The following is a 10,421-nucleotide window of genomic DNA, read 5'->3' as shown; positions in this document are numbered from 1 at the left end:
ATATATTATTATGTACCTAATGTATGCGGTGGTATAATATATTTAATCTGTAATACCTATAATTATTGTATGTTGGTTTTTTTTTTTTATAACTTAACATTATTTCTTTGTAGCCAATTGATTTAGTTAAATGTTGTTTATAAACAATTTCAAATAAGTTTTTGAAAATTATCACGTATATGATACAATTTTCATAACTATCATAATACTTTAATGTGTTTACGAGTATAATATTATATATTTATTTTTTTATTGTTATTCATCTTATATTTATACATCAAACATAGAATATTAATAAGAAGAATAGAATAAAATAAAATATATTTTTACAACATTCATTTACAATATATTGAATTATACTTTTAAGTGTATAATTAATGTTATAACTCAAAATGCAAGAATGAACAGTAACAAAGGGCTTTACAATATCTATGTATATTGACAATGTTGAATTTACAATAAATATAAGATATGTTTACAAATTAATATTTATAATATGTAAATGACCAAATATTAAGTAGGTACACTCAGTGGCACAAATCTTTGGCAGCAGGAAGGCACTTCAGCACTTGTCTCCTCCAAAATAATTTGGCGGTAGATATGTGTGCATAATAGTATAATACGGTTAGTAAAGGTTATATATTATAATTATATAGAAACAAAATAATATATTTTTAATTCATTAAGCAGTTAATAGAAGTAAATCGAAATGTTTGGAATTATAGATAATTAATGTCATTGGGATGGCTGGGTAGTGGTGGCTAGTATACTTTTTGACTTGCTTCCATAAAAAAAAATTTGGATTTGCACCATTGAATGCACTAGATAGGTAATGTGGTTAATATAATTAAGTAGTCTTGGTCTTATTTTTTGGATTCATAATAGATTTATTTAGCTTATTTAAAAATAGCATTGATAATTAGTAGGGAACAGATTTGAATGCAAATTGCATTTTTTGATGTATTTAAGTCATTTTATGTAAGAATGAATATATTTCGATAAAAATTTAGTTAGTTAATATTCATTCTAAAAAAATACAATAAAATATTATTTATCGTATAATATGTTGTACTATTTTTATTATTTATTATGTTTTTATCAATCAGATTTTTTGGGTTAAAGAAGATCGGAGGACTAAAAGAGGTGAAAATGATACAAATAATTAATACCTAAAAATAAGAATTTATAATGCTACATTAAAACAATTTTATTCAATTAATTTTATTTTACCATTCATTATTATTTTATAAACAATTTTTTTCAATGTTAAAAATAATTTTAAGAGCATTAAAAAAAAAAATCTGTTATAAATGCATAATGAACTGAGCATTTAAATCTGTTCCTTAGTAATTAGTAATTTATTATTGTAAAATCAATATTGTTTATAAGTTGTGTAATTGGTGTGAGTAATATTGTAATATTTTATAAGATATATAATTTTTAATCTGTACCTATATTGAATTCAACTATATTTATTCAGGCTCAAGGACATTAATAATTATTTATATCAAATGTTCACTAATTCAACTTTGTTATAGTTAGTTGTAATTCAGTGTAATTACCTACTACATAATCATTTATTATATTTTTTGCTTTAATGATATGGGAAATAAATATTAATATGATTTTTTTTTTTATAAGCTGTATTTAATTTTTTATGTTTTTATGGTATGAATATTATATAAAACTGTTTGCGTTATTGCTAATATGTTATTCGTTAGATAATTTTATTTTAAATAGTTTATTAACAATTTGGAGTGTCAGACACAGACATATAAAAATACTGTAATTCTTAAATAATATTATGTCCCTATGATATTGGGAAGTTATGATAAAATGTATTGGATTTTTGAGTAAAACAAATACAATCAATCAAAGCCAATATTGAATATATACATTTAATCCTATATCAATTATATTTTATAATAAATATATTTATCAATAATGTTAAATAATTTTGAACAAATAAGAAAAAGTTTATATACTAGGTACCCAGTAGTATAGTATAATAATAAAAAAATAGTTAAAATAAATAAAATAATTAGTATGCTACATACTATATGTATCTAAATGAATAAAATAAATAATATTTGAAACAAATTAGATAAATTACTTCTAAAACTATTAAACAATTAATAGTTTGATTTGTATATTATGCATCCATATTTACTCTTTTATGGGAGATTTATTGCTAAAAATCAGTAAAAATATAATACAATGACCTAAGTAAGCAGTACCGTGTTAAGGTTTAATGCCACTGGTGGCACACATATTTTTCCGCCTCATACCCACCCCTCCTCCCACACAATACCAATCATTAAAAAAAACCTTGTATAATATAGTGATTAAATGAATACAGTTAAGATATTTTGTCGCATTATCACTTATTGGACAAAATATAGGTGTTGGGCGTAGGTATTTACTATTTAGCATTTATGTAGGTACCTATATATAATCAATTACATACAATATAATTATATCAATCATATAAAATATAATTTATATTATGTTTATTTGTTATGAAAACTAATAAAACCGACATAAGCTACAAAAAAATATGCGGTAAAGACTATAATGTTGTCAAGATCAACATGTAAATTAAATTTTATATGTAGACTATAGAACACAATTGATCATTTCAAAAAAATATGTCTAATATATTGAGGTTTAAATTTAATATACCTAATAACAACAAATTATTAAATTTAATTCTAAAAAATCATGTAAAATATAAACCGTAGAAATAAATAATAGTATGTATACATATTTTTAAGCTTTTCAGGAATTCAAACTATTTTTTTTTTCAAAACTTTTTTTATAACAAATTTATGAATGATGTTTTTCCAATCCATTTCTTTCAAAAGATTATTTTCAACCTGACTATAACAATATAGCGATAATTCTGTTATTTGTAAATGATGTTTAAAAATAAATTAATAATTCACCACAACTGGAAAAATGAAAATGTGTGCTTGCGTTGTAGTTATATCACTCGTTCTAGTATTATCACGAATTCACAATAATATGGGCATGCTATTACTTATCAAGAACCATTTAAGGTTAATTGTATAATAATTTATAACGTTACTACAATAACTGTACGTTAATTCTTGTCCATCGAATTTCTACTGCGTATGTGTAGGTAATATTGAATTTAACTTATTATATCTGTATAATATATTTCCTATATTTTAATATTTAAAAAATGTATGAAAAATCTGTATATGAATGCCGTTTATGAAATATTTTAAAATTTTTCCGCTGGGGGAAATGCTCCATTTGCCCCTGTTAAACACGCCTCTGTAAGTAAGTGTATGAACATAGATATATCTAAGACTAAATTATAACAAAAATCATAAATAATGTATATATGAGCAAAATCTGCAGTATAAACATCAAAATTGACTAATACTACATTTTTTATATTTTATTTAATTTTATTTCCCCCATAAATATCACAAGTTATCTTATTTTGTAAATATTCATCTCTTAATCAAAAGAAATATTAGTTATTTAAATGACTTAAAAAGTTTAAAATTATAAAAAGAACAGGGATGGTAAAGAATAAGTGCTTCTAGCAAAGGTAAACAAGTTAATGAAAATAATTACTATAAGTAACATTTGATGAATTAAGCCACATTAATAAAACTGGGAGTAATTAATATAGTTCATGTATTAAAACATGTTTTTAATAAAAATACAAAAATACTAGTTTTAAAATACTTAAATGTGATTGTATTATGCTTAAAATGAACAGTTGGGTTAGTTACTTTCACATTACTTGTGACAAAATAAATAGGTAACAAGATTACATTTTTGATACAAAAATTATAAAGCAATAGGCAATAGTATTATATTATGTTTTTATCTCATACGTAACTAGTTTCAATGGTATTACTTTCAACATTTAATTATATTTAAAACTAAAAATAATACAATTATTTATAATGACCAATTTATGCATATTATAAACATTCTTTTTATAAACTATATAATAACTTATAATTTTCATGTAATTAGCTTAGTATTCCCAATCAAACTAAAAAAAGTAGAAGTTTGACATCAGCATTTTGCACTTGAAGGGAGTGGATTTATTAAATTTTAGAAACGTTAGTAAATCGATAATATTTTTAAAACATTTAAATAATGTGTATTAGTATCATAAAAGTAAAATTTATTTTTTTTTTAATCCTATACCTACACATAAAACATCATTATTAGTAATATTTGAACACATATAAACATAGCATAATTATCAGTATAAAATAATATTATCACAATAAGACAACTGATATAAATATATTTTCCTTATCAAAATAGTATTTGTTGAATGCTCCAGGTAGTTTGGTTTTCATGAAGACAAGAACACAAGAATGTTAATTTTGTATTAAAAATTCACAATACATAGTTATTATCATTAATTATATATAGTATTATTACTATATATATTATCAATGTTATTATTATGATCCGAGAGTTTTCTTCAGTATTTCAAGGTCAAAGATAAATAAAAATATACAAATAACAACGCATTTTATTCAAATAAAGTATTTTTATTATTTAAACATAATTTTATTTCAAACGAATAAAATAAATTTGTATGATATTCCAACTTAAAAATGTGTGGTATTATTGAATGATATAAATATAGGGAGATTTAATAATAATAATAATAAGAAAAAATTGATAGTATAAAAATTATATTATTATATAGAATAAGATAAAAAATAAGTAACAAGATTGGATATAAACAACTAGAAAACTCTGACAAAGAAACTCAATAGAAAGTTGAAAGACTCACATCAATGTTATAATAAATAAACAAAACAAACAACATTCAAGCAACACAAATTATACTAATTAAATATAAGGACAAATTCCAAATAAAAGTTTGATAATTAAAATTAAACCACGATAAAGTTATTTATAAAGCAGTTAATTACTTTTTTTTACAAGTGTTTTACATTTCACAATAGATTTGAATAATGATATAAATTATATTTATTTTCCAATTAAGGTGCAATCATAAATACAAATAAAACTAAAGCGCACATTCCAAATTTAATGAAGAAAATCAACTAATGATAGACTATTAATATTTAAGAATAATGAGGCTATGATTTTTTTTTTATAATTCATCCTATGAAAGTGAACAACTTGTAATTAATTTCTAACAATTTATTATCTTTCTTCATTAAAAATGGAATGTATATCAATGTTTTAGTTACAATTCTCAAACATAAATAGATATAAATATATAAATACACAATGACTCCTATTTTTTAAGAAATATAGAAGAATATTTATATAACAAAAAGAAGTACTTTTTTGTAAATGATTTTACATGGTTAAGGTGCTGTGAATGTTAAATTATTACTTGGAATTTTCCATTTATTGTTTTAATCATTTTTGTGCTTTTATTGTTTACATTTATCTAATAATTTTTTTCACCTTTATAACTAGACATAAGTATTTTTCAACTCTTTACCGTTTTTCTCTGCCAAAGTTTTCTACTTATCGTACATCTAAACGCCTATCACATTTCTCTATCAAACTCTTGACATATTTTGAACTTTAAATTTGAATAATATTTCTTTCACTTAATTGATTTTCATAATCTTCAGAATTTTTATGGAATATGAATACTTTTGTTAAATTCATGGCCAAACAACAATACCTATAAGAAAAAAAAATATTAATACGTAACGTAACATTTTAAGTTTAATTAATAATGTATCATAACAAAATTGATCAAAATAATGTAATTATTTTATCTTATTTTAATATAGACCAGGGATGGCAAATAGGATTTTTTCTACGTGCTAATTTATGACATAATTCAAAAAAAAAATTCTCAGCCATGCCACAATTATTTTTATTAACACAGCAAAATACAAATACAAAATATAAATGAAAAATTATTGATTTTAATGTAGAAAATTATGTAAAACTGGAAATAATGTGAAAAAAATATTAAATTATTATTGTTTGTTAGAAATCTTTTGCTTCATTTTGGTTGAAAGGTTTTTTATATCTGGTTGATATGATGTTGATTGCAAGGCAATACATGCTGCCGAATCTTCCTCCGTTAATCTGTTCCTAGCCTTTGAATGTGTATGATTTAATACCGAAAAGAGACTTTTGCAAGCATATGTTGAAGAAAAAATTGTTAACAATGAAATTGCTAATTTTTTGACAGAAGAAAAATTTTCTAGAATATTATTCCATACTTATTATGTTGTCAACACCGCAATCTGTTTCTTCGTTATGTATTCGATGACGTTCCAATTCTTCGATACGCTCTCGCATATTCACAAATTTATTTGTCCAAATTGGATTAGTTTGCAAATTGATTAACTGCATTTCTAAATTTTCTAATCCCATACAATTAAGATAGTAATCATTAAAATCTTGCACATCGAATAAATCGGGATAATTAATAATTTTTATTAATTTTTCAATTTTTTTAAAATCATGAAACCATGAAAATATGGACAAATAAAAGTTTTTCGAGTGCCATCGAAAATCTCACGCGTGCCACCTATTTGCCATCCCTGATATAGACTGTGATCAAAAGTACAAAAAACAATTATATATGATTCCAAATGCATTAAAGTTAACATAAGGCAGGATTATATTAGCTATATTATTATTATTAAATATTTTATTCTTATAAATTATTTAAATTATTATTTATAATATTATTTAACCTATTTAATTTTGATTTTTTTCTGATTTAGTACTTTTGAAAACATAAAATATGATCAATAATATTATCAGTTATAATTATAATAACTAATAAATATATATATAATACATTGGTATTGCCTTGCTGTAAGATTATCCTAAATTAATATCTGGATAAGCTTCGTAAATTAAAAAATTATTGATTATTTATAAAAAAATATTAATTGATTTAGGGGAATGGGGAATCATATGGTACTGCAAAAAATCGTAGAGGGGAAAGACACAAGTTAGGTTATTAACTTCCTCATTAATTATAGGAATTATTATTATTCAAAAATTTGTATTATCATTCATTATAAATTAATACTTATAATTGTATTAATTACTTACCAAATAAATATAATTATAAAAGCTAAGTAGTTTTTTTGTTCATATAAAAATTGAGATAGGTGCTAAATTTATTATTGATATTTGTGTAAGAATGTATAGTATAATAATTTTCAACATAAGCTATACTTTGTCTCAAACAAGAATAATTTTTTTTTGCGACTGTCTGCATTGGCAGTGGCAAGCCCAAATTTCTCAATGACAACTTACAAACATTCTTAATTAATAATATTATTATACTTAATTTGAGGACCGCCCAATAGTATGGGTCGTTGGTGAGAGTAGAAGATGCGAGTAAATGGACAACAATCAGTTGACTGACAACTTATTATTCTCTTTTGAGACAGGATATAATTAACATTTTATATCTTAAAATAAGATCTCAAAAATTATTAAGAGTTAAATTTAAATGCATGATGTGGTCTTAACTAAACCCTTTCTTGATATAACAAATAGTAAAAAAATTTACCTTGAATCATTGAAGTGATTTTTTCAGCTCCACCGTGGAACTTCTAAGTCTTTATGGAAATGGCAAGGTAGTGGTGTTCAGAGAAGCTTATCCTGAATTAAAAAAAAAAAAAAACATGTTTATTTGTCTTCATACTTATGGTTAGATACATAAGAACGTAAGATAAATATTCAAAGTAAATGAAATTTTCTGCAGTTATTCACTTTGTACTTACATGCTGTTAGAAGCACCATAGATATTTTCTTAAATGTCAGTAAACCAATAACTTGTCGTCAACTGTGTAAAAAAATATTCTTCGAGTCGCGACGTCGATTCGATAGAATAACCGAAACAGTCTACGGGAAGCAATGATTTCGAAAATGTTATAGATCGCTAAAGTGATTAGAATCGATGGCAAATCCGAACGGTCGTCGTCGCCTGATCGGACGCATGGATTAAGAGATGACTTGGAAAAATAAAAACAAGTTTGTTGGTCGGCGAGTAGCAAAATAAACAATAATGAAGACTGTATCGCAGTCCGCAATAGCGGACAGCCGTCAACAACCAAATCTGTGAAGATAGATCTCGTACATTACCCGAAGCCGACAATGCTACGTCGCCAATGGCGGCGAAGCACAAGAATTTAAAAGGCAAACGCTGGACGCCGGAGCGTCCGCCGCCCGGACTGTAGGTATTGTTATTGTTTACAGTCGTCGCTCATCCTCATTGGTCGCCGCCCGCCAGTCGGACCACCTCAGCAATCCTGCGCAACGTTTATACCACGACCCCGATACTAGTTTATGCAACCAAGTAACAGAATTGAAACGAAAAAATACACGGCACTTTTTGAAAACGTCCGTACACACTGCTCCCGATGTTCCGCCAGATACGCTGCACTACAACTGAGTAGTGGGTAGCGAGTACATTCGTTCAGCGCGGTTTCAGCCGTTTCGATTTTTCCAAACAAATTCCAAATATCCCAATAGCAAATGCATACCTAATGCCTGTTTATGGAACTATTAATAATTAATATTAGCATTGATTTTAAACTAAAATGTATTACCATATAATCAACGGTATTAGTGAATCAATTCTTTTGATTGTTAAACGTATTGTATTCTATTTTATTTTTTATCAACTAATAACTAAAGCGCATTGCGATTTTTCAATTCCTAATCATGAACTAAGTTATTATTATTTATTAATTTAACAAATTATTCTATGCCCCGTGGTTGTGTGGAAAATTTTAAGTGTTATGAAGAAATTAATATATTAAGAACTTTTTTTTTACAGTGTATAGTGTATGTAAAGAAAAAAAATGTACGAATTAAATTCCAAAGATATTTATAGGTAAGTAACAAGTTATTAAGTTATTTTGTACAAATCTAGCTATTATTAATACATTTAATTATGTTAAGTACAATTATAATTATTATAATTAGGCTTGACAACATTATTAACATACTAACTTTTGTTTTCCAAATGAGAACTGAGAGTCTGAGAACTACCCTTTTTACAATAAATTATCTGTTCAGAAAGTGCTTTTTTAACATTATAATGATTAATTTGTCTAAGTATAAATTTGAACGAGTAATTTCTGAGTTCATAAAATGTATCAAGGATAAAGGTTTCCTTGCAGCGTCATGACGCCGCGTCTAGACGCTTACCCATGTCCAGACCGGTAGTTGACGTTAGACGCCGCGTCTGGACGCTGCAGGGAAACCGTACTTTAAGCGAGACGGGTTTTTGTTAATAAAGCTTTAGCATAATATAACACCAATAACTTTGCTAAACTGAGTTTAAAAATGTCGAGCATGGCTATATCATGATATCTATTGTGGGCGTGTGGTTAATTAGTAAATGTAATTACCAGTGGCGGCTCGTGGGTTTTTAATGAAGTAGTGCACATCCAAAAAAAATATAACCAATATAATATATATATATTATAAATTGTATTAAATAATATTGTTTACAAATTTTAGTTATTTACAAATTACTTTTTCTTTTGCTTATACCTATTTTTACAAGTGTCAAGTACCTATAATAATAGTAAATACATAATAATAATAATAGTAATAATACATTTTCAAGTAAAAAACTATGACAAAGTAGATACAAATTATTATATTTCAGGTACATATTTATATGTTAAATCGATTCTCCTCTCTTTTTTTTCTGCAAATCTGTTTATTACTTCTTCGTTGAAGTTTGGAATGTTGTTGATCATCCGTTTTTCGATCGATAACATAGCTAGTGCTGTAAGTCGATCTTCTGTCATTGAATTTCTCAAAAATGTTTTAATACGTTTCAATGTAGAAAACGACCTTTCGGCTTCAGCTGTAGTCATTGGAATAGTTGAAATTATTTTTAAAAGTTTGTAGCTTTCAGAAAATATATGTATTAAATTATTTTCAATTATAAATTTCAATAAATTAACTGATGAATTGATATCACGGAAATCGGTTCTTTTGTAGAACAGTTGTAGTTCAGTTTTAAGTTTAGTAACATCCAAAAAAGGATATGCTTCAATTGTTTTATTAAAATGGTCACCTGGGAAGTTATTTTCGTACATAAGAAATTTGGTAGATAAAAATAGGTGCGAAGCATTTAAGTGGTTTTTATAATCAAACCGTTCTTTAACGTTGACAATAAAAATGTCACATACTTCTTTTGCAGCGATTTTTCTTGTTTCAATAGTATCATCATGTTTTCGTTTTTTCGTTGGATGATTTTGAGAAGTTTCAAAGATGTTATCAATATTCTGTCTTTCTTTTAATATATTTTCTTCGAACCGAAAAATTGCCTTTGAAAGTTCTACAGGATCCATAGTTGGTTTTTGTAGTTGATTATATAAAATATCAACATGAGGCATTAAAGAATGAAACACTCTTAACCAAAA

At 25.2% G+C, this 10,421-nt stretch overlaps 1 long non-coding RNA gene across 1 annotated transcript; it reads right to left on the bottom strand.

Annotated features, from left to right (window-relative positions):
* Positions 1-4,902: 4,902 nt before the first annotated feature.
* On the bottom strand, positions 4,903-8,225 carry LOC113557063. Its single transcript, XR_003405570.1, has 3 exons — positions 7,758-8,225; positions 7,544-7,635; positions 4,903-5,677 (listed from the first exon to the last, which is right to left on the bottom strand). It is a non-coding gene; the product is annotated as an uncharacterized LOC113557063 (long non-coding RNA).
* Between the last annotated feature and the right edge of the window lie 2,196 nt (positions 8,226-10,421).

The sequence above is a fragment of the Rhopalosiphum maidis genome, chromosome 3 (assembly GCF_003676215.2).
Source record: "Rhopalosiphum maidis isolate BTI-1 chromosome 3, ASM367621v3, whole genome shotgun sequence".
Taxonomy (NCBI): domain Eukaryota; kingdom Metazoa; phylum Arthropoda; class Insecta; order Hemiptera; family Aphididae; genus Rhopalosiphum; species Rhopalosiphum maidis.
The sequence above is the reverse complement of the archived record's forward strand: the minus strand, read 5'-3'. Positions and strand labels throughout refer to the sequence as shown.